This window comes from Aquarana catesbeiana, linkage group LG01, assembly GCF_042186555.1.
Source record: "Aquarana catesbeiana isolate 2022-GZ linkage group LG01, ASM4218655v1, whole genome shotgun sequence".
In the NCBI taxonomy this organism is placed as follows: Eukaryota; Metazoa; Chordata; class Amphibia; order Anura; family Ranidae; genus Aquarana; species Aquarana catesbeiana.
In genome coordinates this window covers 626,679,709-626,688,032 of record NC_133324.1, presented here as the reverse complement: position 1 = coordinate 626,688,032, position 8,324 = coordinate 626,679,709, and positions in this window count along the sequence as shown.

The window sequence follows — 8,324 nt, the reverse complement described above, 5'->3', positions numbered from 1 at the left end:
CATTTGCAATTTAAAAAATAAAATAGTATTTTTGATTGCACATGACTGTATCCTGGAAGTCAGCAGAGCTTCTCCTCATTCGCTAAGCTAAGGGAAAAGTCATTTGTAAAGTGAACATTCGCTTACAAAGTTAATAACCTATTTGCCTTTAGTAAACAACAACTGATGGGCCTGTCATAGCACAGGATTAGAGTTTGAGTTAAAGCAGGTTCGTCCACTCTCACCATATGGCTGTTAATAAATGGATAAAAATGTTGTCAGTTCAGCAAGGCCAAATTTTGATCCATGTGTGGTCATTCCTGTTCGACGGTAGAACGACTTCTGTGGAATGGGAATGGTGGGACTCTCCACTGTCAGAATACAATGTCCTGGTAGGGGAGATTTCTCCCTGCACCTCATTTGTATGGATGGAGAAATCCCTTTGGTTTCTTTTTTTTATGTTCAGCCTGCTGGCTGAATAAGAAAAAAGCAAATCATCTCTGGAAAGCTTTAGAATTTGCACGTACATTGGCCAGCTTTAGTGATAATTGAATTTTAATTTCAGGAGTAATTTCTTTTGACCTATGAACTGTGGCCAGTGAGACAATAGAGGCACTGTTTTCCACTTCCTGTGAACATTTGATAAAGCTATTTATGCAGTAGGCAGTGGTAAACTTCTAGGTTACCCACTCAGACCCCCATGGGTCATAGACACTGAAAAAGCACAAAGCCACTGTTTTCAAGCACCTTTTTGCTGTGAAGAAAAGTGGTGTGACTGAGATAAAGAAAGCCGAAAAAGTATTGGTGCTTTAAAAAAGTTAATCAGTAATTGTCCCAGCCCGTTGCTTTTTACTGTTTGGCAACTTAATTCCCAAATTTTTAGATAAAGGGTAATCCCCTTTAAAAAAGGTTTATTATTAATCATTTTTTTTAACTTGAACACCTGCTTGAAGCCATAATCTCCGGAGCCCTGTTATACGCCCTACAAATGTTTGCTCTATCCTACTGTACTGTTCGCCCATTTACACCACTTAGGTTTGTTGCAGTGCATTTATCACATGCGTGTTAGTGCACTTTATATTGCCCATTAATTGTGCTGTATTCTGTTGGGTAGGTCTGCGGTTTTTGGCAATCTATTCATTTAAAAAGGCTGTCTAATGCACCACAACAGATCTAAAATCATGCCTGTAGTGTTTTTATATTGCAGAGCAGTGCAACTCAAAGTAGTGCCGTAGTTCAGAAAAAAGGTGCATTGGGGTGCCATTACAATGATTGCCACTGCAGTATATAAATGCACATAACATGCATTGTAGAAATACGCATTACTGCAGCACACTGGTGTGAATAAGCCCTTATAGTGGCACACTTCATCTGTGTATACAAACCAACAACCTTCCCTGCTGAAATCATAATAATCACAATTACACATCTGATGGCTGACTGCAGGAGAAAATGGCTGCTGATGATGTGCTTCTTTAGCCACCCATCCTTCTCAGGCCTGTGAAGGGACAGTAAAAAAAGCAGTAGCACATTGATATGATGATTCTTGTGCTCTCTCTTGCACACATACTTAGGGGGCATATTTATACAGCAGTGAATCTGACATCCACCAAAGTGCATCCAAGTGCACCCGTTTTAAATGACATTAATTGATTCACCACCATTAAATGTTTGGTGAAAGTCACATTAATTGCTTTATGACTATGTCCCATTTTTGTTAGGTTGACTTTATGAAACACTTGATGATATGCTGACTGAATTACAGTTATTTTTTTTACCTAATATATTTACCTGGGTTAATTTTTATTTTTTTTATTTGCCTGACTGTTCATGTTTTACTATTATTATGAAACTCATTCTTTGTCAGTGTTTCCCCCTAAGCTCAGCCACACATGGTTTGAATCTCAACTGGTTGAGATTCGAACCATTAATGGGCAGGCTGAATGTACCAAGTTGATTGATCTATCAACTTGGGTACATCCAGCCTGCCGGATTCTCTTATGATTATCATTAGTGGCTGCTACAGCCGCTAGTGATAATCAATGACTTCTCCCGGCAAGAACGGCTTCCCTCGCCCGCCCCTGCCCTCACTGGAGCAGACAATAGCTCGGCAATAGGGACTCCCCTGTCAGCACTATCCGTGTTGATGGGGGAATCGTGCAAATTTCTTTCTTGCAACCCTGGAAATTTGCACTGTGTATGGCCGGCCTAGAGTTTGCCATTTATCACTGTTCTTGTAGAGAAGGTGTTATAAATTTTGCTGGTTAGCAAGGAAACTGCTACACACTGGTTATCTAGTAGCCTGCTATATTATCAATCTGATCACCTACATTACAGAAGAAATTAGTCTGCATTTAGAAAAATACATATTCCTGATTGAGGCCCATCCATTTATCTATGGTGGAAACTAGTTTCATGGGAATTATTACAGTAAGCAATAGTGTAATTTCAGCATGCACATTTTTTAAGTTATATCAATGCTTCCCTTACAAGGTATGTAAACCCTAACAATGATTTTGGCAACAATTTTGTAAGCTGATAACTCTCTGTGCTCTCTGCCAGTTCCGCACTCTTTTCAGTTATATTGTCCCTGGCTATCTAGAAGGATTACAGAACAACCTCCCTCCTCTGTAATGGAGAGGTGAAAGGGGGTATTTGCAGTCCAAATCAGAAAAGCAGCAGGGTAACAACAGGGTTGCTTCTCCATAGAGATACAGAACAGTAGCATTGTCACCGTCGGAAAGGCAATATGTTACTGGAAAGGTTGCAGGGTAAATAATAAAGGAAATAAAGCCATCTAAGGACTGGTAAACTGTAATATACTGATTGTATTTTTGTTCTTGAGATTAGATATGCTAAAGATCATGTAACTTTGTGTTACATTTTTGCTGTACCATATTTATTGAAGTACACATACAAACTAGATTGTGAGTATTCATTCATGCACCCCCTCTTTTAAATAACTGTTGAGAAAATAAATCAGTCAAGGTCATAGTTTTCAGTTGATTGGACCTTACTTGCAGCATTAAGCTGGGCATGCATTATTCAATTTTCTTATTCAATTTCCTTTAGATTTACCTTTAAGCATGTAGTGCAAGGTCCTGCCTGATTGCATACAAATTGAAAGTGTTTAGGTCTGACCTCATATTATATGGTTTTGGTAAATCTAAAGGAAAATTGTATAATGTATGTATAGTTGTGTTAGCTGCCAAAGGATTTGCATTTCTGTCTATCCATTCTTAAGATATACTCAGCTCTGATAGAAAGCACAGCCAGTCTGGTGACCTAAGTTTTCTATGTAGCAGTTTCAGCAACGTAGCTAAATTACCTTACTGCCCTAAGTCTGTGTCTGAATAATAAAGGAGCAGCAGAAAACTTATGAGGTCATCTCTCCAGTCAGCATGCTCCTAAGCAGATGTGAATGCAGGAAAACTGATTGGTTCATAGTGTTGCCCCTCCCTCTGTGAGTCAGAGTGATGTACAGGTGATAAAGTAAGGGGATGATAGTTAGATTCAGGTACTGTATATTAAATGCATTTAAAATAAAATATTTGTCCTTTTAATGACTAAACTATTGCATTCATTGGTGTTTTTAACATCTGCCTGAAGTTCAGCTTTAGCTTTCTTTTTACTATGAACATTGACTGGAGAAGCGCTTTAACAAGTGTAGCCAATTCAGACAGGAGCCAATTAACCTATCAGCATGACTTTGGAGTGTGGGAAGAAACCAGAGTACCCAGAGGAAACCCATACAGGCGCAAGGAAAACTTGCAAACTCCAGGCAGGTAATGCCGTGGTTGGGATTCGAACCGACGACCCTAGTGCTGCCAGGCCACTATTTTTTTAAATATAAAAAATATACCCAACATTTCTTTGTGATTTATTTTATCTGTACTTCTCTCTATAATAAATGATTACTTTTGCACTTACATAGTGTTTGTTATTATTATGTACAAATAATCACTATACACTTTCATTGTTAAATTAACATTAAAAGTACAACATGACTGTATTAAGGAAATCTATGCCATACCTTTTGATATCTCATCTAACAAGACCTAAGCATAGAGGCTGTTGTCTTCATTGCTCACCCCCCCATGATGCATCTCGCATGCATTTCTTTTCGGGCAGTGTGTGCTATACAGCCAAAGCACAGGGCGGAAGTAGTGTAGTGGCTAACCCAGCCTTAATCATTCTTGTCCTCTGTACTCCCAGACTACAGAGCTGTAAGTGTACGCCGTTCTTTCTCTTTATCCACAGCTATTCCTGCCAAATTATCTTAGAACTGTGTCAGCCATTTGCTACAAGAGGTCTATACTCTGCCAAAAACATGCCTCCTATTAATAAATATGAGAGTCTCTACAGCAAATCTATACAATTATTTTATTCAATCTCTGCAACAATACTGCCTGTTTTCTTACTTATTGATGAAATCTGCATTTTTTTCTCCTTCAGAAAAAGCTGCCTAATTTGTTTAAAACAGGAGATGCAATTCTGTAAAATTAGTTTGACTAATATGTAAGCGATCGGCTTCCTCTTTAGATCTCATATAGTGACTTGCACAAAGAAGCTTAATACTTGTGATGAAAATCTGGTAAAATGTACCATTTTTATTCAGTCTTGGAAAAAGACTCAACAATTTCTTATTTCCAGCTGTATTCTACTTACACTGTTCCTTAGGAATAGTGGCCTGTCAAAAAAGAATTAAAAGCTGTGCAGCAAATCTGTGAAATTTTTCTATCTTCAGCCTGTGAAAGAGGAACCCAATTTGTCATTGAAAAATGCAATCTGCTTACTCTCTCCCTCATAAATTGCAGCCTATCCAATCAGGGTTTGGTGCATTACTGGGCAAGGTTTATCTTTTCAATAAAAACCAAAAGAACCATATTTTTTATTTCCAGATCCAATATGCCTGGTCAATCACACATATATTGTGGCTCATCAATACAGGTTTAATAGCTATGGGGCAAAACTGTTACATTTTCTGCCTCCAGCCTCCAACTCAAGACACTACTTTTTAATTTCCAGATGCAATATACCTGCTCAATTGCTAAGAAATTGTAACCTGTACAAAAAGACTGATGCAAATATGTGAAATGTTTATGTTTTCAATTTCAAACAAAAAAAACACATTTTTAATCTCCAGATGCAATATGCCTGCCTAATTATTCTGAAATTGTAGCTTGGCCCAAAATGTCTAATAGCTGTGGTGCAAATCTGTAACATGTTTCCATTTTCAGTCTCAGGAAAAGACAGTAATTTGTTTTAAGTCCAGATTCAATCTGCTCTCTCTCCCCTCAAAAATTGCAACCCATGCAATAAAGACTTAAAAGTTGCATCTCAAATCAGTAAATTTATCAGTCTTCAATCTTAAAAAATAGATAGTAATTGATGTTTTTATACATGAAATCTGTCTGCTCTGAAATCTCAGAAATGGTGTATAATCAAAAAAGGAGTACATACTGTGCAGTAAATCAGTTGAGTTTTCTGGCTCGTGGCTCTGAAAAAGCACACTCTACATTTTCTTTCATGATAAAACCTACCTAGTCTTACATTGGCAAAAATGCTTTAATGGGATTGCAGCATGTGGGTGGGGAACTAAAATTACACTCTACAGAGCTCAGTGAGGAGAGCTGACTGGAGGGAAGAGACACACCCCTCCACACAGCACACAGGAACAGAGCAGAGGCTGTCAATCACAGGCTGTGTGTGGCAACTCCCTTTCCTGTCACCTTTTTTTGTCAGAAATTACACTTAGTGCTCTGGATTGAGACAAGCACACACAATAGAGGGATATCCTTTGTTCATATTTCATTTTACTTTCAATACATTTTTATTAGGGTTATCACAGTTCCCCCTCCCCGACACCCCTATGTTCATATTTCATGTCAGAGGTTTACAACCACTTTAAGTGACCAATAACAGTTTGCTGCCAATAGCTCAGAAAAAAAGAGAAAACTTTTTCTCATCATATTATGTATAGTAAGCACTCTAAATTTCTGAAAATTTCTGAGACATTGATGAATATTGTGGCTAACATCTCTTAGTAAATATGCTACCTCATTCATGGTATATTTACAAACGCATTTACATAGTTACATAGTAGGTGAGGTTGAAAAAAGACACAAGTCCATCAAGTCCAACCTATGTGTGTGATTATGTGTCAGTATTACATTACATATCCCTGTATATTGCGGTCATTCAGGTGATTATCTAATAGTTTCTTGAAGCTATCAATGCTCCCCGCTGAGACCACCGCCTGTGGAAGGGAATTCCACATCCTTGCCGCTCTTACAGTAAAGAACCCTCTACGTAGTTTAAGGTTAAACCTCTTTTCTTCTAATTGTAATGAGTGGCCACGAGTCTTATTAAACTCTCTTCTGCGAAAAAGTTTTATCCCTATTGTGGGGTCACCAGTACAGTATTTGTAAATTGAAATCATATCCCCTCTCAAGCGTCTCTTCTCCAGAGAGAATAAGTTCAGTGCTCGCAACCTTTCCTCATAACTAAGATCCTCCAGACCCTTTATTAGCTTTGTTGCCCTTCTTTGTACTCGCTCCATTTCCAGTACGTCCCTCCTGAGGACTGGTGCCCAGAACTGGACAGCATACTCCAGGTGCGGGCAGACCAGAGTCTTGTAGAGCGGGAGAATTATCGTTTTATCCCTGCAGTTGATCCCCCTTTTAATGCATGCCAATATTCTGTTTGCTTTATTAGCAGCAGCTTGGCATTGCATGCCATTGCTGAGCCTATCATCCACTAGGACCCCCAAGTCCTTTTCCATCCTAGATTCCCCCAGAGGTTCTCCCCCCAGTGTATAGATTGCATTCATATTTTTGCCACCCAAATGCATTATTTTACATTTTTCTACATTGAACCTCATTTGCCATGTAGTCGCCCACCCCATTAATTTTTTCAGGTCTTTTTGCAAGATTTCCACATCCTGCGGAGAAGTTATTGCCCTGCTTAGCTTAGTATCGTCTGCAAATACAGAGATTGAACTGTTTATCCCATCCTCCAGGTCGTTTATGAACAAATTAAATAGGATTGGTCCCAGCACAGAACCCTGGGGAACCCCACTACCCACCCCTGACCATTCTGAGTACTCCCCATTTATCACCACCCTCTGAACACGCCCTTGTAGCCAGTTTTCAATCCATGTACTCACCCTGTGGTCCATGCCAACGCACCTTATTTTGTACAGTAAACGTTTATGGGGAACTGTGTCAAATGCTTTTGCAAAATCCAGATACACCACGTCTACGGGCCTTCCTTTATCTAGATGGCAACTCACCTCCTCATAGAAGGTTAATAGATTGGTTTGGCAAGAACGATTCTTCATGAATCCATGCTGATTACTGCTAATGATATCATTCTTATTACTAAAATCTTGTATATAGACCCTTATCATCCCCTCCAAGAGTTTACATACTATTGATGTTAGGCTAACTGGTCTGTAATTCCCAGGGATGTTTTTTGGGCCCTTTTTAAATATTGGTGCTACATTGGCTTTTCTCCAATCAGCTGGTACCATTCCAGTCAATAGACTGTCTGTAAAAATTAGGAACAACGGTCTGGCAATCACCTGACTGAGTTCCCTAAGTACCCTCGGATGCAAGCCATCTGGTCCCGGTGATTTATTAATGTTAAGTTTCTCAAGTCTAATTTTAATTCCGTCCTCTGTTAACCATGTAGGTGCTTCCTGTGTTGTGTCATGAGGATAAACACTGCAGTTTTGGTTACTGAAGCCCCCCGATTCACTCGTGAAGACTGAGGAGAAGAATCAATTCAATACCTTTGCCATCTCCCCATCCTTTGTAACCAGATGTCCTTCCTCATTCTTTATGGGGCCAATATGGTCTGTCCTCCCTTTTTTACTGTTTACATACTTAAAGAATTTCTTGGGATTTTTTTTGCTCTCCTCCGCTATGTGTCTTTCATGTTCCATCTTAGCCGTCCTAATTGCACCCTTACATTTCTTATTGCATTCTTTATAAATTCTGAATGCTGTGGATGATCCCTCAACCTTGTATTTTTTGAAGGCCTTCTCCTTTGCTTTTATATGCATTTTTACATTGGAGTTAAGCCATCCAGGATGTTTGTTCGCTCTTTTAAATTTATTACCCAATGGGATACATTGGCTAATGCCCTTATTTAATATGCTCTTAAAGAAAACCCATTTGGAATCATCATTACAGAATTTAGTTTGCACAGAATTCCTGTGTATGTGCCATCATTTATAGATCATCCAATTATCCTTCCTATTCTGTCTGTTCAAAAGGTGGCATGTTCGTAACAAGGCTAACATGAGAAGAAGCAATTTGCATGTGAATAAAAAGAAAACA